Consider the following 22,322-nt stretch of genomic DNA (forward strand, 5'->3'; position numbering starts at 1 on the left):
CAGCAGGCAAACAGTTGTTGTAAGGTGATAAGATTAACCAAGCCCATGTAGGCCAATATATACACATTTACACATCAACCATAAATTACATGCAACCAAAGATTTCTGTTCCACCAGCACTGTTCAAAGTAAAACCGTGACTGTCATCCCTCCAACAATCCTCATCTATTTCACCATTAAAAAAGACATTTCTACAAGGTCCATTTCAGGGATAGTGTGTCAAGTTATTCTCTCTCATGCTGTTCAAACCTGTATGACTTTCTCTCTTGGATGTAACACAAAAGATGATGCTTAGCAGACTATCCAAGCTGCTTTATTCTATACAATGAAACCAAATGGTGACCACAACTGTCTCTGGTCCAAATGCTAAAGATCTCCTTTTGTCTTCTGCACAATAGAAAAAATGTCATGGGAGAATTTTTTTTGTATTCTAGAGCAAACAACCTTTTAATGTTTAGATGTGACTGCAGAAATACTCAATGAGGTGACTTCGAAATGTCCCAGTGCGAAGAACTAGCTTTTGATGAGGGCAATGGTGGGCCATCAATAAACAAAGTACTTAGCGATCTACGGCAGAGTGCAGAAGCTGGGAAATGCGTTGATGGCGCATTAGCCACACAGATTTCCCGGCTGCATGAGAGACCCGTCGCGGCGCAATAAATGCATCTCCCGCTGGGTAACTTGCCGCTGTCTGTGAGCCTGCCCTGAACGTTCTGCGCAGAACAAGAAAAGGAATTACTTCACACCATTTCACAGTCAAATTTGACTGGAATATAAACATCATGACATTATGTGCACATCCTTTACTGCGGTAAATGAGAACTGTCACTATAATAATAGATTTTTGTTTTTGCGTACTATTTATTGTTCAATTCAAAACAGTAACTTTAGCAGCTAATTAGTAAATTATATTCTTTGGGGATTATATTCTTTGAATTTTAATCAAATCAAACACCAATGGTGTACGCATGACAAAACTCTTTCTCAGTTTTAAAGTTTTAGATTCTGAATCCAGTAGCATGGTATCTTCATGCTTTTTGTAACATGGTTATACTATAGTACTGCATGTAAATAAATGGTATATGAAAACATGCTAATTTTACAGTACCATCTTATTGCCATCTGACACAATCACAGGATGGTATCACCATAGTATATAAATATTTTTTAACATAAGGATCTAATTCATAAAAATAAATTAATTCCAAAATGAATCATGTGAGAACTAACTGGCAAAATAATATTTTTAATGCAAGGTCCATCATCTGTTAGATGTGAGACATAAGATGTAATTAATTCAGAATAAGTTGTTTCTGTTAAACACAATTGAATGAATTTGACCTGCTTCAGTTATTAAAACAATATGGGAACTTTTGTCGATGAGGTCATGCTCAGAGGTTCACTGCTCCAATCAAGCCAGAAGATCTGAGAAAGATGGGTTTTTTATAACAGGGTGTTCCTCCATGCTGTCTGGTCACTTCACTTGTATGGGCTCTGATCTCTTAAGTGTGATGAACAGCATGCTACGGTTCTGGGCAGAAAGCTCATGTTTCCTCACTGGCATGCTAATTCAACACAAGATTAGTCTCAAATCTTTAAATATTACTCTTTTTAGGATCTATAACACAAAAAAATTTCATACATTTGCCATGATTTTGAAATATTTATTAATATTAACTCGTTATTTACTTATTGCTCATTTACATTTGCCATGATTTTGAAATATTTATTAATATTTACTCGTAATTTACTTTTATTGCTCATTTTTTGGGTTATGGACTTTACGGCAAATAACATGAACTTAAAATATACTTCAAATTATGGGTGTGAAGTTACTTTTCAAAGTGATTGGATTCTCAATTTTAGCCTGTCGGAGGATAATCCAAGTGAAAAATCCCACATACTTACACTGAAAGAGGGAGCTAAGCTATACTGTATCTGGGGACCAGAAAAGAGATCTGTAGCTTTTTTTTTTTTACTTGGTCCAGCAATGGCCTGTCAACCGCTCATAACACCCTAGCATTAAGGCTGGGCGATATGGCCAAAAATATTATCACAATATTTTTTTCCAAATCAAACAATATCAATATTTAGCACGATATTCATTTACCATTAATTGGAAAGGAAATGGTTTCCACATATTTGTTATACCTTGAGAATGAATGTAAACATGTAAACTTGTTTGTTCACAATTAAACTCCACAGAATAGCTACCTTTTAATTTAGGGCCCTAAATTCTTTGTTTTCCTTTTTTTTTGGGGGGGGGGGGGGGGGGTATTCTGTGTTTTATGATTTAATATAAATTTATAGAAACTTTAAACAAGCTTTTAAAATGTAATCAAATGGAAATATAACAATTTACAACAAAATATTTTTTTTTATTTGGTCAAATAAGATACTGTCAAATAAACAGAACTGTATAGATTTAAAACATGTATGAACAACATATCTTGGTTGTATCATATCATATAGAAATAATAATTTTACTATTACTACTTTTAGTATACAGAAGTGACACATTTCTGTCATAATTTCTCAGAATTAAACTGACGCTTTTATTCTGACGTTTTTTGTGAAGATCTTTCATTTTGGTTTCAGTTATAGTGTTTATATCAGTAGTTTTTATCAAATAAAACGGTGAAAAGCTTGTGAAGTGACTTTTCAGAGCAGCTATGGAGATTAAGTTCATGTGTTCATACGCTTACACATTGAGACGGCAGATGCTGAAAATGGCATGAGCGTCACATTTGTGTGACTTTGTGTATCAGACGAAACCACGCCGTTCATTCACACAGTGACACGCAGAAATCACTTATTTGCGACATGCACTGAATGGCTGTTGTCACGTTTATTCCTGGTGTGTGATAGGCTGTAAGATAAATCCATATTAAGTAAAAAAGTCCAGAGCTTATCTTTGTTATCGACGTAAATTTGATCGATTTTATTAGATATGATATTGTTTATTAAAATCTAGAAATTCAGTTCTTTCAAAATGGAAGGTTTACAGTGAAATGTCCACCAATTTGACCACATCAAGCCAAGAAAGGACCACAAACCATAGAATGACTGTAAAAACAGGATCAGGGACTTGTTGGGGTCAATTTTTTTTTCTTTAACTATGAAGGCACATTAAATGTACATTGGTGAAGTCTGTGCTTAACCAGGCAGTCTTTTTCTAGCTAACTAACAAGAGTATTATTCCAGTAAATGTTCTTCAGTGTGGAGTTCAGAAGCACATGACCTGTGCATGCTCGGGGGTAAGGACTCTTCAGGAGGCACTGTGTGTGTTTGTGTGTGTCCACCTGCACAGATAGAGGGGGCTCTGGCTGGTGTGGCTGCAGGGACTGAATCGGGTCTGCATCTATGTGCTGTGGCCAAGGTCAGCGCATCACCGCGGGGCAGAAGCAGAGGCAGGGGCAGGAGCGGGGGCGGCTGCCTAAACACCACCACTACCTCCTTTGTGTCCAATAGCAACTGCATCTGCAAAAGGAAGAAGTGTGCACACTGTGGACAACTACCAACACAGGCACAAACACACACTAAAACATATAGATAACAGCTGATGTTCATGGATATGTACAAACACACAAAACTACTAGAGAAATGGACCTTTGCAAAGGACAGCTGTGAAAGTATCAAGCGAGAGCGATGTGTTCTCAGAGTCCAGGCTGGGTATTATGTGATCTCCGCTCAGATCCATTACCTGGATCGTTTTCCCTCACAGGGTCTGACTTAGCAAAGGCGGGGCTGACATTTAACCCCCAGCAAACTGCTACCAAAGTCACCTGAGTATTGCGATGGGCGTAGATACGACTACCCAACTTCATTAATAAATAATATACAGTCATCTTCCTCTTCTTTTTGGGAATTTCACAGGCTACAGTGGTTAATTTTGCTAGCAAGGTTTGAGATAAATGCTATGTTCTGAAACCTGGACTCTCTACCAAGGCAGCAGTTTAAGGCATCACAGTAATGCTTTCAATGGTAGTCATTGTAATTATGCTTCCCTAGATACCTTGTTTTAGTCATATTCTAAGACAGGATCACATATGCCCTTTGCAAAGAAGACATATTCAGAATTTACTGCAACAGACTAAAGGTGTGGTCATGTCTATTGTCTTCATCTATTATCACCAATAGTGTAGCGATGAATGGAACACAGCTCATGATGACAGAAGTCAATTTGATGACAGAAGTCAACAATTTGAACGTGTTGTGAAATCTGCGTGGGTAATTCCCAATGTGTGGATTCCTTTTTAAATGGATTTTACTCAAGAAAAATCTCTGAACAATGGTAAATGTGACCACACCTTAAAGGTGTATTGATTATTACCAAATATATGCGTATTATGTATTCTAGCCTAGCAGCATGCTAACCTTAAACTACTGAAATCAAGTTCATCAAATATGGTTGTATAAAACATACTTCCCCTTCCCTTATAAAACATTAACCTTGGTTTTACTATAGGAAGTATAGTAACACTAACTGCAGAAACCATAGTTACTTTGGGTCTAAGCACTGCAATAAGAAATACCACAGTTGAACTATAGTTGCTATGCAAGAACTATGGGCCGTTTTCATAAGGATTCGTTTTGGGAGTTTCAGCAGAGTTGAATGTAAATGCAGCGCTAATCAACCTGTCATGAGAACCGATAACAGCCCCTGGCATCATCTGAGCGGCCAAATACTGTATACAGAGCGCGCCCATCACCCAGCCACACGGACACAAGGGAGAGCATTGGGTTTGTGTTGAACCTTTTGTTGCTCTTTCCCCAGCCAGCAGCCTTGGTTTGGTTGAAGAGAGACCTCCCCTTGTTTCCAAGCAGCTCCACCCCTCCCACCCAGGCTCAGGGTTGGGAACAGCCAGTGCTGTTCATTGTGGGGGCTTTCGGTACACGGAGGAGGCTGCCAGCAGGTAGCCATGGCAACAACATTGCTTTCACTCTCTACTTTTTTTGTGCTTTAAAAGGGGACTGTGGAGAATTGGAGGGGCCCTCATCACAGGCCAAATTAAAGAGGTCACAGTCATTTGCTGGCACCAGTTGAGATAATCATAGAGACGGATGTGTTGCAAAGCAACGGTGAAATGGAGGGAAAAAAATGAGCGTATTAAGCAGACAGCTCGTTCAATTGTAATATGATTAATTTATGTTGTAAGTGGGAAATTGGAAGAGAGATTACAAGAAATGCATTTGTCAGAAGTTCAGTGTAATTACAAGCATTCTGCGTTAGCGTAAGGAAACAGTCGACTTGGTAGGGTATGCAAACATCTAACTTTAAGGAGAAGTGCAGACAATGAGCAGTGAATCTTTCAGTGAACACCTCATATCAATAGTCATGTGTCTTGTTTACTCGAACACTACGTATTTACAATCAGAAAAGATGTGCATGCATGCATGATTACAGCGTTCTGCACACATTCAGATTTTTTCTAAATTTCTTGCATACTGTATGAGCCAAAAATTATAATCCAGATCATGTATATTTACAATTTGGCAAGAATTACAATTCCACAAGCCGTAAAACCCTCAACTCTGACTGGGTCTATTTCCTGTATTTTCATCAGCTTTTTGTGTCTTTTAACTCGGCACGGGTGTAAAACAGGAAAACCGATATCACTGTAAAACTCTGGAATGTCTCATATTGGTGAAGGCTGTTTTGACTTTATGATACTGACCAGGGCAAGTCACTCAAAGCTGCTTATTTTTAGTTGGATTTTTCTGAACTTAATCAGGAGTGGGATTTGATTTATTGCCAATGTAAATCAAGCACTCAAAGAGGTGCATGCAGCCAAGACCGGGGTGAATTGCTGTAAAGAATATTACAATTAGATTACATCATAACCAAAACATTTCTATTTTTACATGCTGATTAAACACAATTTGTCATATCAGGAATTTCCATTAGAGAGGTCTAAAATTGGAATTAAGGCTTCCCGCTCACACAAGAACAGTTAGTTTATGAGGATATTGTTATAGTAAGAACTTTCATGGCAAAAGTGTTTAGTTAAGCTAAACACTAAGTTAAGCTTATACAGTAAATTTGTATCAATGACTTGACACTCACTTTTTGTACAAAAAATATAATTTAAAAAAATGCAGTTCATACATACAATGACTCGAATACAACTCTTATGTGATGAGCAATATACTGTATATTTTTGCAGTGCATAAAGTAAAACATTTATCTAGAAATCATAATGAACAAAACCCTCACTGAAAAAAATATATATATTCTTGAAAAGAAAACATTTAGTAGCTTTCAATAATGTTTTATTATTATTTCTTAGAAAAAAAAAAAGTTGTGTAAAGTTGAAAGTGCACGATAAATAAAGTTATTGTCTCCTAAAAGAAAGAATCTACTATGAACAGCATTATGGCTACACGTCACTGGGAAACACATTTGCATAATGCCCACCTATGTTCTACGTTGTCCACTAGCGAACAACTTGACCCGCCCACAAACACTGTAGCTTTGTCATGTGATTAACATTATGTCGAGAAGACATAATGTGTAGGCTGTGGAAGTAAAATTTGTTTTATTTTCACTTCTGAATGACGAGGCTGCGAAGAATCAGTGGTTAAAAATTATTTTTTCAACGATATCAAAGCAGTACAATTCCAATCTTTTGTTGTGTTCTTGTCATTTTACTGACGACTGGATGTTCAACAACACTCTCGTGTTCAACACAGGATTCGCAAAACGCTTTCTCTTGAAAGATGGGTCAGTACCCAGTTTATGTGGACCAACTTGCTCCTCAGAATCACAACCTGTAAATATTATTAATTATTGATGTAAATATTTTCAACAGGGTGTTCAAAATGCGTAGTTTTGTGTTTTATATTGTGTACATTTCCAGCTAAACTGGAAATACTTACTGAAAAACTTACTGAAATAGTTCTGCAAAGCAGCTGTGGGCCACTATTACCTAAAATTGTGTCAATTAATGTACTGTCTGTAGTTTGTACTACTTTGAGAAATTATGAAGGATTGAGCTAGATTTGTTTTGCAAACTTTAATGTTAGTCAGTCATTCACGTTACTGCTCAGCTAACGTATGAGCTGTTATTGATACAGTTCCTGCATGTGCCCTGCAATAAATTAGAAATTTATAAATTTGTTAATTTCTGTCATGATGGTCCTTTCTTTTTAATAACATTGAATGTGTTAATAAAGAGTTGGATGTCATGTGATGAACAGAAGACTCGGGAGGTGAACTATTCACTTCTGTTACATGTACAGACTGCATAGTCAAGTCACCTTTATTTATATACTGTAGCGTTTTTTTACAATACAGATTGTTTCAAAGCTGCTTTACAATGATAACAGATAATTAATGCAACAAAGACTGTTTTGGCTGTACAGCAGCTGTAGAAGAAAGTCATTGTCCAGTTTAAGTAAGTTCAGCGTTGATTCATTTCCGCTGTAAAAATCATTAGTTATTAATTTAGGGGCCATTTACTCGACACTGTTTTCAACCGCAAACAGAAAACTTTTTATGCGTTCTTCTGGTTATGGGTTGTGTCATTTACACATCAACACAGTTTTGGTGGCCTGAGAACACAAACTTTGAAATAGATTTCAAAAATCAAGTTACAAAACGATATCGTTATCATCTCTGTGTAAACTTCAAAAACATGAATCTGTGAAAACGGTGACAGCATGCACATGCGTATTTTGTGTTTAGTCTATAGGCATGCGTATTTGAGTGCGTACAGTATGTGCGCAGGCGCGTATATCTTTACAATGTGACATTGCCAATTACTTGTCTGGCATGCATAATACAGCGTTTTTAGTAGTTTTCGCGAATCCATGTGAACGGGAATCATTTTAATAATGTTGTCATCTATACAGAAGAAAGAACTTTTTCTGTTTTTTTTTTTTTTACCCTTTCACGATTTCATACTTACATCAAATTAAACAGAGTAAAGATTATGCGTATTTGCCGTGCTGGCCGGGGGGAGGGCTCTGAGCTCGGAATTTTTGCCCGAACCCAGAGTACTCCCCCAAAGGCAAAAAGAGCAAAGGACAGCCGCCAGACTAAAGACCCCCAAAATGTAGAGATTTGGCGGGCTGGCGTATTGAGAATAAGCCTGGTTGCTTGACCAGGAGGGCCTGTGTTGCCTTAGATGGGAGCAGCTCACAGCGCCGGGGGGATGGGCCCTGCTAGCCCACGAACAGGGAGCAGCCGTAGTTTGGAACAACCAGTTGGGAGGGCTTGCGGCGCCAGACGGGCGAGCCCTAACGGCCGATGAATAAGGAGCAGCGTGATTTAAGCCGCCTGACCAGGAGGGCCCGTGAGAGGAGCTCACAGCACCGGGCGGACGGGCCCTACTGGCTGACGAATGAGGAGCAGCAATTTTTGGAAATGCCCGATCGGGAGGGCTCACGGCATCAAACGGGGTGAGCTCTGCCGACCAATTGGCGGGGAGCAGCGAGATCAAGGACGGTCGACCGAGAGGTCCCATGTAGCCTCTGACGGGAGCAGCTCACGGCATCGGGCTGGGGCCCTACCAACCGACTACGGATTGACACATTTTTTTAAGTCCGGCAGGGAGAATTCTCGTTGCGTCCGCTGGGAGACCAATGCTCGCTGGACGGAGAAAGAGGAAACCTAGATTCATGCTACGTCCGCTGGAAGACCAATGCTCGCTGGACAGAGAAAGATGAAACATAGATGCATGCTACGTCCACTGGGAAACCATTGCTTGCAGGATGGAGAAAGAGGAAACAGATGCATGCTACATCCGCTGGGAGACCAATGCTCGCTGGACGACCCGGAGGGTTTTAATCAATGAGGGTTTGGTGGACTTTTTTAACGTGGAACCGGTTGGTCCTGATCTAGCTTTGGAAAGCATCTGAGTACTATCTTCCGAGAGCTTAGATCTGCTGCTGGGAGAGGCCTTTTTGGGCTGCTGAGGTTGCTGCCCCGATGCGGAAAGAGTGACTGGAGATTTGTTTGTTTTTTTGTTCGGATGCCTGATTGTTGGAGAATGGATATGAGGTGTTTCTGGAACCAAAAGATTTAGCCTGAGAGCTTCTCCATTGAAGATGGCCAGAACGGACTGGTATGGTTAGATTGGCGATGAGAGGTTGTCTGGTGTCAGGGCGGGTGAGCTGGGTTCGTTGGATCCCTTTGATTAGGAGGGAGGTTTGTAAATTATTTATCTCTGGGGAGGGGGTGCCGTAAATCAACTTGTGGAAAAATTGGACGCCGCTAAAGTAGCCTTTGATGGACCCAACCTGGAGGCCCTTAATGCTGTTGATATGGTTAATGAATTAGGTGATTGAAAGGAGAGAAAAATCATGGAACTGCATGTTATATGCAAAGTGGAATCCTTTTAAACATCTCCATGCGGTCACATAGGATTGGATGGTTCTGGGTGAAATTGGAGTGTGGTGTCGAGCGATGCGTCGAGTAGGGGTTTTAACAAGTGAGTTACGGGAATATTAATTCTGAATAGTAAGGTACTGGAGAGGAGACATAACTGCTGCGTAAAATTTGCCAGAGAACAGAGCGGGAGCCGAGGTGACATTGCCGCGGCAGTGGAGAACTTTACAAAGAAACTTAGCTCTGCGGGAGCAGGTAAACTACTGCGGCAGTGAAGGCAAGGTTAGCCAGAGAAACTGGACTCCTGTGGGAGCAGAATGGACTGTGTGACAGTGAAGAAGGTTAACCAGAGGAACGCCAGAGACAGAGCTCCTGTGGGAGCGGAGGAGATGACACTGCTATGGCAGTGTGAGAAGGGAGTGGGATCCTGTGGGAACGGTGGGGAAGCTGGATATGGTGAGCTTGTAGGTTTAGAGGTTTAGAGGGCAGCCTTGCAGGAGGATTATGCGCATCTGAAGTTTAAGTGGCCGAGAAAAGATAGCAGTTCACGTTTAGGACAGTTTAAAATGTCTGGGAATGAGGCTGAGACCAGAAATATCCTTTGATTGCTCCTTGTGCAGTGTGGCCTGGAAATTAACTGTATCCAAGTTAATGCCCAGAATTCAATGGATGTGGTTAGACCCATGGTTAATCCTGGGCGATTGAAATCCAAAGCTCAGCGGAAACCCTGCGGGGCTGAGAGATCGATTGCTAAATTATTTTTATTTTATTTATTTTGAGTGAATACATGAGAAGCCTAAACGGTTTATAACCTGCGAATATTCACCTATGACGCATCGATTTGATACTGTAGTCGTTGTTTGATGTTGGATAATCAATCTGATTTAGATGATTGTTTGTTCCTTTATCTGTTGCTGGTCCATTTATTTAGTGAAGTTCAAAAGAGACTCACTTATGTTGAAAGACAAAGAGCTTTTCATAGAATTTTGCGCCTTGAATTTATCCAATTGTGTTTGAAAATCACTAAGGATTACTAAACTTTGCCGTGGAAACACACACTGCTTGTATGAATTTATTTAAATTTTTCTCTTCATTTCTATGGGTCACATTACCTGCCGATTTTGTTCGTTCTGAATCAGATTTTTACCAATGGTGAAGCTGTGGTTTTAAATTACTTTAAAAAAAAAAAAGTACTGTTTGTACGTGTGAGTTTAAGCCACAAGGATGCAGCGCGTTAATGACGGCAAATAATTTGAACAGAAACCATTTAAAACGCGTATTCCCCAAATCAAAATGAGTATACAGAAGGCATAACTGTGCTCGTGACTCAACAACTGAAGCAATGCAAAATTTAACCAGGGACAGAAAACGAGAAGGTTTTGAGCTGAGCACTCACGGAGTTGAGCCAGCGGGGGTTGAGAGTGTGAGCTGGCCGGCCGGGACTGAATCTGCGGTGCGGCGGCCTGATGCTGGAGGAAGGCCCGTTCCTTCGCGTGAAGAGGGCGGCATTGCCTGAGACACGAGGGTGTTGCTCAGTGGGCCTTCTTGTCCATTTCTCTATAGCAGGAATTATTGAATGGTCCGGTTTAGAGAAATGCACGGAAGGAGATCACGGATGCGTGGTGACTGGGGTGACGAGGACCCGTTTGTTTGGCCTGACGTCTGTAAGATAACACCAGAGGATTGCAGCAAAGATTCCTGAAGGACGAAAGATTCTTCATCGGACGGGAGAGTTCGTGTCGGACATGTTAGGAAGGTAGGACGGGGCCAAATGCTGTTAAACTGTCAACGAACAGACAGTAAGTCTGCTGTAGGCTATATATACCTCTTAACTCGTTGATTGGGTTGATTAACTGAATCTGCTCCACTAGGCCTAATTAACTTTGATTATCTGTATGTGCTCCACAGGTGTTTAATTAGGGTTAGCCTAATTATCTGAACGTGCTCCTCCCGAACTTTGTTAATAAAAAATAATTTAGCGATACAGCAGCTCTGGAGAAAAATGTCATCGTCCAGCTCAGCTCCGTTCTCATACAATATTTTCAAAGCAGGCAGATCAAAAATATTACGACTAATGAGTGTCCCCAACTAAGCAAGCTAGAGGCGACAGTGACAGGGAACCAAAACTCCATCAGGTGACAGAATGTAGAAAAAAAACCTTGGGAGAAACCAGGCTCAGTGGGAGTGCCAGTTCTCCTCTGGCCAACGAACGAACAGTGTATGATTATGATTCAGGCCGCATTACAGGTCATAAGTCAGATTGGGATCGTTTAGCTTCAGCTTATGGAGATGTGACGTGACAAAAGAACAAACAACTTGGATCGGGAGGTGAGATGAACTAACAGACTGCATAGCCTGATGACCCAGCTAAGCAATGAATTAATCATTTCTGTTTCTCATAATTTGACCTTGGCTGCATTAGTTTTTCTTATTCGAAATGTAATCAACGTTTGTGTTAGTAGATGTGTTAGGAAATTTGGCTATTAACATTTAATTATTTTCTGCTGAAATGAACAAAATGAAAGATCCCGAGTCAGTAAAATGATCCGAACTTCTCATCACTAATTGACTGTTGCACAACTCTGAATGAAATTCAATGACGTCAAGGCTGTAATGTGAGAATTAGAGCCACGGACCCTCGTATCTCCCAATAATAAGACCATCTCTGGCACAGGTGCACTCTGACCAATGAGAAGACGGTAATTCTAATGCGTAAACAATGAGTTGAACAATTGGTCAAACAAACCAATAACAACCGAACCAAGAAGATTTACAGGTCTGAAAATGCCCTTAAACTCTCATATAAATTCAAGTCCTCCTGCAGTCAATCATTTTATCCATTAAAACTCATCTTTGATAATCTCAATGACATATTTAAACGTTTTTTTTTCCTGTGAAAATAATTTCTTCATGTCTTAAAATAGCTTGAATGTTACTCTATACCCTTGATTCATTTAGTATATGCGGATCTATGAATATGCACATCATTCCCCACCTCCACTCAATCACACCAGATCAGACTAACTGATCCACTTGGTCAAATGTAGTGAACGCTACACAGTGGCAAGTGGAAATATTGGTTTAATTCATCCATATATGTTTGAACCAGAAACTGATTCAGAAGAAGAAGAGGAAGAGTGTTCAAAGGCAGGCCCGGTCCTGGATGCTTGAGGATGCTGGTGCTAAGCCCCCTCGGTTGATACTGTAATAATATAATATTGACAAAACAGATCTGGTAAACGCTCCAGTGCGAATTTGTGTTTGTGCTCTGGAGAAAGCCAAATGTTTCTATTTACAATGTGTTTTTGCAGCGGTGGGCCTATGATTGCTAACCAATGACAGGAAAAGATCAACCCCGCACGGTGACGGGATTGGTTACATATTTGTGATGGTAGGAATTAGGGGCGTTTTCAAACCGTGTTTTTGAGACTGTCTTTGGTACACTGCCATTTAAAGGACAAAATACTCAGCAATGGTGATGATAGATTAATTTGCACCTGGTTTGTCTTAAAGCATTAAAAAAACACCACATAGCCTAGATATTTAAACAAAATTAAAAACTTGATTTTCACTACAGGGGGTCTTCAATTCTGGTCCCTAATATAACTGGAATAACCATGGCACCATCAATAGCAAGTCATGATTCTGCTACAATTAGGATGCCATCTCAAAGGAAAACCACATTTTAGCATCGTCCACATCCAGTGACCTTAAGCCAGCAGACCTAATGTTACACTACTAGAAATCACATTTCCATTGTTTTATCTGTCAAATATGGTAAATCCTGGCTCATAAAAATGCAATAAATTCATACTAAGAAAATGAAAGGGAAAGCACAAGTAAAAGGTTTCATCAAGTTACATATGGCTTTTCTTCACAAGCCTAAAAACACTGGATCACTTGCAAGCCATGGCATCATTCTACCCTGTTTCGCCCACCTCTAAGTTTAATTATCTTTCAGCATGGTTGTGCTTGTGTGTACCTCCATTATTTACACTATTATGAAAGACCTGGGAACATTTGTACTAACTTGCCTGTTATTTAGTTCGCATTTACGTGAGATCTCAGCACAATGTCTTCCTAACAGTTCATCTTACATGCAGTTCATCTTACAGTTCACCTAACATCTTCCCAAAGATCTTTCTAACAGTTATAGTGCTGTGTGGAGCTCTAACTATATTTGACTGACGTATGCACCTTGCTCACAAACTACTCTTATTTCTCACTACCACCCACCCGGATCCCTCCCTTTCCTGTGTGAGAGGCTAACAGGAGACATCGCCCAACCTCGTGCTTGACTTCCCCCACATTTGCAGCAGATGGCCCTCACCATCAAGTCTGATAGAGGAATTCATCTGGCAGGGCTTCCTGACCAGGGCCGCCCCTCCTCTACAACACTGACTGACCTATTTGTATTCTCTGCACAGCAGATGAGGCACCCTGCCCTCTTCGCTCTGGGCATCTGGGGACTGGCTGTGGGAACCAGAGCCAGCCTTTCCTGGCAGTAGCTCACCGTAACCCTCTGAAGCTTCTCGGCACGCTTATACGCACAGAGTCCAACCTCATGTCCTCGCTGTCACCTGGGTATGTGGCACTCGGAGTGTATCCTCATTCCTAAGAACATAAAAGACCAGTGGTCAGTGCCTGATTGGTTCTGATGTTCTCCTGAATCATTCCTGACACAAATGTGACACTTTGAACCTCAAGCCTGACACTGCAAATCCATAAGAAAAAAATAAATGACAAACAGGATGTATGTAATGTCTAAATTATTTAGGTCAGCACTGAGAATAAATGGGGAGAAAATGGCTAACGGCTAAAACGGTCATGAGCGCGTTCAACAGTCTGCAGCACGAGCTTCCTGTCGCAAAATGACGTAGCAATGCTTTGGAGCGAACTCACAGACGTGAGCTGACTCTGTGTTCGTTTACAACAGAGAGGGCACGTGTTGTATTGTTCATCAAAGTGCTACTTAATTGTGCTTATCCTGGATGCCACAACCCATTTAAAAAAAAAGATTACATTCGCTTGCGCGATCTCAATTGGGAAGATCGACTTTTTACAGATTCCCAACGTTTGAGCTCCTGTATACATCATTATGCGGCAGCAAGCTTGCGATCCAGACTGCCATGAACGCGCTCAGGACCGTTTGCCAAGGCTGACGATTGCAGGTAATAATGCAATAAATAATGTTCACTGAAAGAACAACCTCTGAGCTATAAAACACTTGGTTCAGTGCTCTAATCGATTCAGAAGAACATTAGGACAATTCTTAACACAAATAACACTAATTATTATTATTAGCCCATCACTGCAAGCCCATAAGAATTATTATTTTTTAAATCACAAATAAGATTTAATTAAATTTCAATTGTTTCTCCTAAAAAAGGTTAGAGGAAACAGCAAAAATCAAGTCTACTATCAAATGTATGAGATTTCAAAATTCACTCGTTATCAAAGCCTTCAAAGACCAAACTATCTGAACTATGCAATAAACATTCGTTTTACAGCTTTATACTCATTCAGTATGTAAACAATTATATTTTTCATCCTCACAAGTGGTTATAGGCATAAAACTCGTGACAGTATAATGAAACCAGTAATGGATCTCCGTGCACTGCCTCTTAAAGTGACAGCAGCCTAATATCTGTCTTTAATTTTGTTGTCAAAACAACAAAAGATAGCTTTAATTGTAAGGAATTAGGATTAATAGCCTAGGCCTATGTTTTTAATTTAATCAGGACTAAAAAACTATCCAGATTTATTACATTTGATTACAAATTGAGTCTTCTGCTTACATCAGCTTCTCCTGAGACAAAGATACAGTAGTAATGTCACATATCTTATCTAGAGAAAAAGATCTTGACAATGTTATAAACCGTGCTCAGATTTGTCAGAGATTTCAGAATAACTAAATGACATGTGTCAAAAAAAAGCCTTTAATGACTCAATTATCTGAGCTGAAATATTCACATATTTATTTATGTAACATTTGTGTCTATTTTAGTTTCTCAAAAATTTCAGATAAAGGTGACACTTGAAAGAAACCTAACTGAGAGCTCGATTAAGTCTCCTGAGCCCTTAAAGAGGAAGGAACCCCTCTGAGCAATAAAAAAATTCCTCTGGGTTACTCTGATGTGACACTGCTGATCCAAAATGACAGTGCAAAGAAACAAATGACAAAGAGGAAAAATATATCAGGGGTGACATATCGCACTCAGAACTGTCAAAAAATCTTTGCCAACAATGATCCAAAGTACCTCTCAAACCTGAATGAATTTTGGATAGGAAAAAGCAGGAATATTAGAGTCTGATAAAGTGGTAGCAGACTGCTGCCGGCCCACTCTGTCAATCTGAGCGTCTGAATGTGGCCAGGGACCGAGGTGGTTAGGAGGTTCATTTGAAACCAGTCAGGCATTTCTGATAGACCTCCATTTCACTCTATCCATGTCTCTCTCCCTCCCCCTCTTCCTTCACCGACTCTCCCTCTATCTCATCCATTCTGTCTTCCATGAAGCAGAGTCTACAACACTGTGGTGGGGCAGAGGAATGCAGACCAAGGTAATCACAACATCATCAACTCAGCAGCACTGATGTGGCCGACCCAATAATGCATATCTAATTGAATAACTTCCCACCACACATCTCCCGTGGGGACACACCGGGCGGAGCACGAACTGAGAGGCAGATGGCAGAAGCTGAGCGAGCACTCATTCATAAAAAAAAAAATTCATGGCAAAGATTACATTGTACTTACAAACTGCAAATAGAGAGAGAAAGAAACAAGAGCTTGAAAATAAAAACCCCTAGAAAGTAAGACCCCTCCTGGGCACCACTGGCTGGTCCTGCCACATTTGCCACCCTAGGTAAAACACCCCTCACCACACACACAAAAACCGAGAAACTTGTTCAGTACTAACAACGAATCAAATCTACATTAACAACAATGCTCATGGACAGAATAGGGATAACCATAAATAAAAATAATAAACATAAACCAACTAACTAAATAAACCAAAGTATGTAGCCTACAGTATATATGTAATCTTAATGTTTTTGAAAGAAGTCTCTTATGCTCATCAAGGCTGCATTTATTTATTTGGCCAAAATACAGTAAAATATTACAACAATAATATTGCAAAATGTTATTACATATTTTAAAATGTAATTTATTCCTATGATGGCAAAGCTGAATTTCTTTGGTGTCACATGATCCTTCAGAAATCATAATGGATCTTTTCATTAACAAAGTTAATGTAGAAACTATGATACTTTTTTTGCATGACTGTTTGATATTAAGTGTTAAAAAAAAAATCTTTTGTAACTTTATAAATTTCTTTACTGTCACTTTTGATCAATTTAATGCGCTCTTGCTGAGTGAAGTGTTAATTTTTCACTCAAATATTTTTTTTTTACTTACCCAAACTTTTGAATGGTATTGTAACGTTACCACGATTTCCACAAAAATATTAAGCAGCAAAAGGAATGTTTTCAACATTGATAATAATTAAAAATGTTTCTTGAGGACCAAATAAGTATATTAGATATATTAGCCTACACATTTTATACATGTATTACACATTTTATACATATTATATTTTAAAATATATTCAAATAGAAAAATTGTATAATAATATTCCACAATATTACTTTTACTGTATTGTTGATCAAATAAATGCAGCCTGGCCGAGACTGCTTTTAAAAACATTAAAAAAAAAAAAAAAAAAAAACTTTATTACTCCACACTTTTGACTGGTAGGCTAGTTTATGAATGTACCCTTATATTATTATAGGAGGTGAAGTTGAGGGACTTTGGATACCAAGTTCGGATGGCATGATGAGATGGCATATATCATGCAACATGCTATTAAATTAAAGTACGATAATGTTTAAATAGAGTAGCCTACTTCAAGCTAGCCTAAATGCCCCCCAAAACACCGTCATCATCGGTGCTTTCGTGTAACGCTAGAGTTGTGATATTCTATGTTGAAACATTCCTTTACCTTCATTACGGAGTCGTTGACAGAGGCCGCAGATGTTTAAAGTAGTAAGACCTTCTTAATCGATGACAAACGATCAGATGTAGTTTGGTCTGAGCTGATTGTAGGTAAATATCTACTTCATTCAGTAGTTTTTGTGTTGTGACGTTACTTTTTATTGTTATTGTTTCATTGACTGAAAATCGCTCCAAACAACGGGCACGCGTTTTAGGGCCTTTTCGAATGATTCCCGAACTGATTCAGGCAGATTCGTTAAAAAGAACCGACTCGGTTATTCTTTCTTGAATCAAGCATCGTTAGTTCTTTTTGTAAACAGTCAACGGAAAATACGGATAAACGACTTGGTTGTTGAAATATTTGTAGGGTAGGCTAAATATTTCTCAAGACAGTACAAGGACCGCTGAAGACACATAGCCTATTATCATTAGTTTGGTTACCCTAAATTGCTGCGTATGTGTAGCCTAAATAGTGGTTGAAAATGTCTTATTTATTTTTTCTCTTTGAAGAGCTTCGTCCACCTTCTCCATCCAATGGGCAGAGGTATCCTAAAGACTACACAACGACTAATTGCAATACTTGGTAAGCAATCACGTGAAGTGATTTTTTATGTTTATTTTTATTTTTGTATTTACGTGGATGTAAGCTCTTCTGTGGCTGTGGGAGACTTGTGTTTCATTAGCCAGTTAGAGAAATAACATTTACATTTAATCATTCAGGAGACACTTTCATCCAAAAGCGACTTACAAATGAAGAGAGCAATAGAATCATAAGAACAATAGCAATATGCAAGTGCTGTGACCAGTCCCAGTTAGTCTAACACAGTACATGTAGCAATTTTAAGATATACAATAGTACTGTAAGTGTTAGTATTTGTTTTGTTTTTTATTTTATTTGACATGGACATTACAATTACATTGGACGAACCATATGCATTTGCTTGGGTGTTTTAGCACACATGCTAATTTTCAACACCTGTCCACGGGAGGCTTTTAAAAAGAAAGTATAATAACAATACTGATAACAAAAGTAATAATAACAATACTATCAAAAAAGGATAAAGAAAATGTACCATATGATTACAGATGCAAAAAAATATATAGGCTATATATTTACATACATAAGTTATAAAGCAAAAACATCATAATCAGAAAATATCTTAGTAGGTTATTCATGCAAGCACTGTTGTTTTGTTTTTAGCCATTGTTTAAGTCCTCTGTTAAAAGCATTGCCATCGGTCTCTAGTTTTAAATTAGTAGGTAAAGCATTCCAGAGTTTCGGCCCCTTTGCAGAGAAAGCAGACTGACCAAAAGAGGTCTTGGGACTTTGGGACAAGACAGTCACCTCTGATAGTGGCTCGTGTGTTCGCCCTATGAGAACTTTGACGCCTAATGACTAATTTAGAAAACAGTGGTGAAACATGATTATTCAGACATTTAAAAAACAGTTTGAGATAATTAAAATCAATAAAACTGTCAAAGCCAAGAAGCTGATGCTTTCTTAAAACATCACAATGATGCCATCTCATAGGTTTCCAGTCCATCATATTTATTGCCTGTTTGTAAATTGAGAAAATAGGTTTTAATTTAGTTGGAGAGGCTTGTGACCATGATGTGATGCAATATGATAGATGTGATAATATCATTGAGTGCATGTATAGTTTTGCAGTGTGAAATGACAAATCCCTTCTTATAAAACGAAAACAATTTCACTGCTTCTATTACTTCATTTTTGATCTGCACCTCAAATATATTGCTTACAGGCCTATTTCGTATGGAGAAACACATGGAAACTGTTTTCTTAAAGGGGTCATGAACTGGATTGTTTTATTATTTTATAATGTTGCCTGGGGTGCCCTTATAATGTTAGTATGATTTTTACATAAAAAATTGTCATAATTTATAAATAAAAGCCATTTTTTCAAGCCTGATTTCTGCCTCAGATTTGAACGCTCCGTTTTAAGGGGCGTGTCTGCTGTGAGACTGCAGTGCAAACGCCCACTGCTGTGATTGGCTGACATGCTTGCAATGAAATAGCTAGTATTACATGAACTCTCTCGAAAACTTTTACTACGTTTTTACTATTACAGCTATCGAGATTAACAAATCGTGAAAAGTATCGTTTAAAGAATTATATTTAAATCTATTCCATCACATGAAAGGTTGCAGCATGATGAGCACTGAGCAGATGACAGACAGTCTGTTGATCGCGTGAATAAAGATCTTATCATTGCAACGCAATTTTTGCACTCTCACAAATGCTTACACCAAATCACAATGCAAACACGATGTGAGTACACAGTAAGAGCTTCTTTGTGTAGTGTAACAGTGTCATTATTTCATCACGAGTTTGGTAAGTGTCCAGATAAGCTCTCGCGGCTCGCGCTGTGCTGTTTGATTGACAGCTTGGGCGAAAGGGATCGTTCTTTGATCACTTTCTGTAGGCTATATAATTTAATAACAGTTTAAAAAAAGATTATTTTCATAATACTACGAGAAATTATGTGAAGTTGATCGTTTAGCACTGATGCATAAACAGTATTGAACGATTTTAAGAGAAATATCTGAACTTGAATAATTACACCGAAATCACTGATCGCAGATCAGGCATTAGAATACACATGGTTACTTACATGTTGCTGGCAGATCCGTGTCGGGAAATTGTGATTGACTGATTTAATAAAGTTTAACCATGCTGGAATCCGAAGGAAGCTTATGCAGACTGTCTTCTTCCACAAACAGGCACTGCACAATATTTAGTCAACAGCATGTTTATTGCTTGTAAGTAGCTCGATCCGGTAGCAATTATCATGTCGTCCTATGTTATTTAGCATGTTTGTGCGAATCGGTGGGCGGGGCTAAAGAGGCCGTGTTGAAGTAGGCGTTGATCTTCTTTTGTGGAGGCGGTGTTTTATCCTCTTTGACGTCATAGTTCCCCACTTTGAAAAACGAGTCGTTTGCTGAGCCTGATGTCTATAAAAGCTTTTATTGGACTAACAAGGTAGTTTTCAGTTCTGAAACTTACAGGATATTATTATAGTATGATGATCTCTTATATGTCAAAAGCTCAAGGAAACTTTGATTTCTCAGTTCATCACCCCTTTAACATTAAGAGATAAATGAGATAACTCAAGACATTTAGAGATATTCTGTAATGCCTTTGTCAGGTGTTCACCTGCCAGACTGGGTGTTTTAGTGAAAACATGGACCACAGTGTCATCAGCATACATCTGACAGTTGACACCCGGACAGCATTTTGGTAGGTCATTTATGTACATTGTAAACAACAATAGGCCAAGTACAGACCCTTGCAGTACTCCCATGTTGTTGGCATGCAGAGGTGACTTCATCCCATTGACCCCGACACATTGCTGTCTCCCGCCCAGATTAGACCTAAACCACTGCAAAGCTTCTGATGACATTTTAAATTGATTTAATTTATGTAACAAGATACTGTGATTAACAGTGTCAAAGGCCTTTTTTAGGTCCGGGAACACTGCCCCGACAACATTTCCTTTATCCAGTGATCCTTTAATTTTGTCAAGCAAATAACAGTTAGCTGTTTCTGTGGAATATTTGTCTCTAAGTCCAAACTGCTGTGGATAAAGCAACTGGTTAAATGTTTTTTCAACTTTAAATGTTCCGCTAATTGCTCGGCGACAATCTTTTCCAGAACTTTTGAGACTACAGGAAGGATAGCAATAGGCCTATAATTACTTGCTAGATCCTTATCTCCCGATTTATAGACAGGTGCAATTATTGCTGTTTTCCAGCTCTCTGGGAATATTTTTGTTTGTATTGACAAATTTACTAAATAAGTAATTGGCTCCAACAGACAGCTTTCATATCTCTTAAATAATGCAGCATGAATGTTGTGAATGTCCTTAGACATGGAGTTACTCATATTTATAATCACCTTTTTAACTTTATCACAAGATACCTCTTTAATACAGAAGGAGCCTGTGTGAGCTTTGTCAAGTTCTTCTGGAGATGACTCGATATATTTAAAATTACTTGCTAATTCTTGTACTGACTTGATTAAAAAAAACAATTAAAAACATTTGCAATAGCCTCATTACTATGATTCAGATTATTACAAACTTTAAGACCATTTATTTTTAAGAGTTTTTGTCTACTTGAATTGGTTAGTTCCTTCTGGCAGACCAGGGTGGTGGTCCCTCTTTTCAAGAAGGGGGACCGGAGGGTGTGCTCCAACTATAGGGGGATCACACTTCTCAGCCTCCCTGGGAAAGTCTATGCCAGGGTACTGGAGAGGAGAATCCGGCCGATAGTAGAACCTCGGATTCAGGAGGAACAGTGTGGTTTTCGTCCCGGTCGTGGAACACTGGACCAGCTCTATACCCTCTACAGGGTGCTGGAGGGCTCATGGGAGTTTGCCCAACCAATCCACATGTGCTTTGTGGATTTGGAGAAGGCATTCGACTGTGTCCCCCGCGGCATCTTGTGGAGGGTGCTCTGGGAGTATGGGGTTCGGGGCCCTTTGCTAAGGGCTATCCGGTCCCTGTACGACCGGAGCAGGAGCTTGGTTCGCAATTTTTATGGACAGAATTTCTAGGCGCAGCCAGGGGCCGGAGGGGGTCGGGTTTTGGGACCACACGATTTCATCTCTGCTCTTTGCGGATGATGTTGTCGTGCTGGCCTCATCAAACCAGGACCTCCAGCATGCACTGGGACGGTTTGCAGCCGAGTGTGAAGCGGCTGGGATGAGAATCAGCACCTCCAAATCCGAGGCCATGGTTCTCAGTCGGAAAAGGGTGGTTTGCCCGCTTCAGGTTGGTGGAGAGCTCCTGCCTCAAGTGGAGGAGTTCAAGTATCTTGGGGTCTTGTTCACGAGTGAGGGAAGGATGGAACGGGAGATTGACAGGCGGATCGGTGCAGCTTCTGCAGTAATGCGGTCCCTGTACCGGTCTGTCGTGGTGAAGAAGGAGCTGAGCCGCAAGGCGAAGCTCTCGATTTACCGGTCAATCTACGTTC

General features: G+C 39.6%; 1 long non-coding RNA gene across 1 annotated transcript; it reads right to left on the minus strand.

Moving 5' to 3' along the window:
- Positions 1-3,129: 3,129 nt before the first annotated feature.
- Positions 3,130-17,743, minus strand: LOC307164717. Its single transcript, XR_013822322.1, has 3 exons — positions 17,335-17,743; positions 13,738-13,945; positions 3,130-3,480 (listed from the first exon to the last, which is right to left on the minus strand). It is a non-coding gene; the product is annotated as an uncharacterized lncRNA (long non-coding RNA).
- Positions 17,744-22,322: the final 4,579 nt, after the last annotated feature.

Source organism: Squalius cephalus (genome assembly GCF_949319135.1).
Source record: "Squalius cephalus genome assembly, chromosome: 9".
NCBI classification, from domain to species: domain Eukaryota; kingdom Metazoa; phylum Chordata; class Actinopteri; order Cypriniformes; family Leuciscidae; genus Squalius; species Squalius cephalus.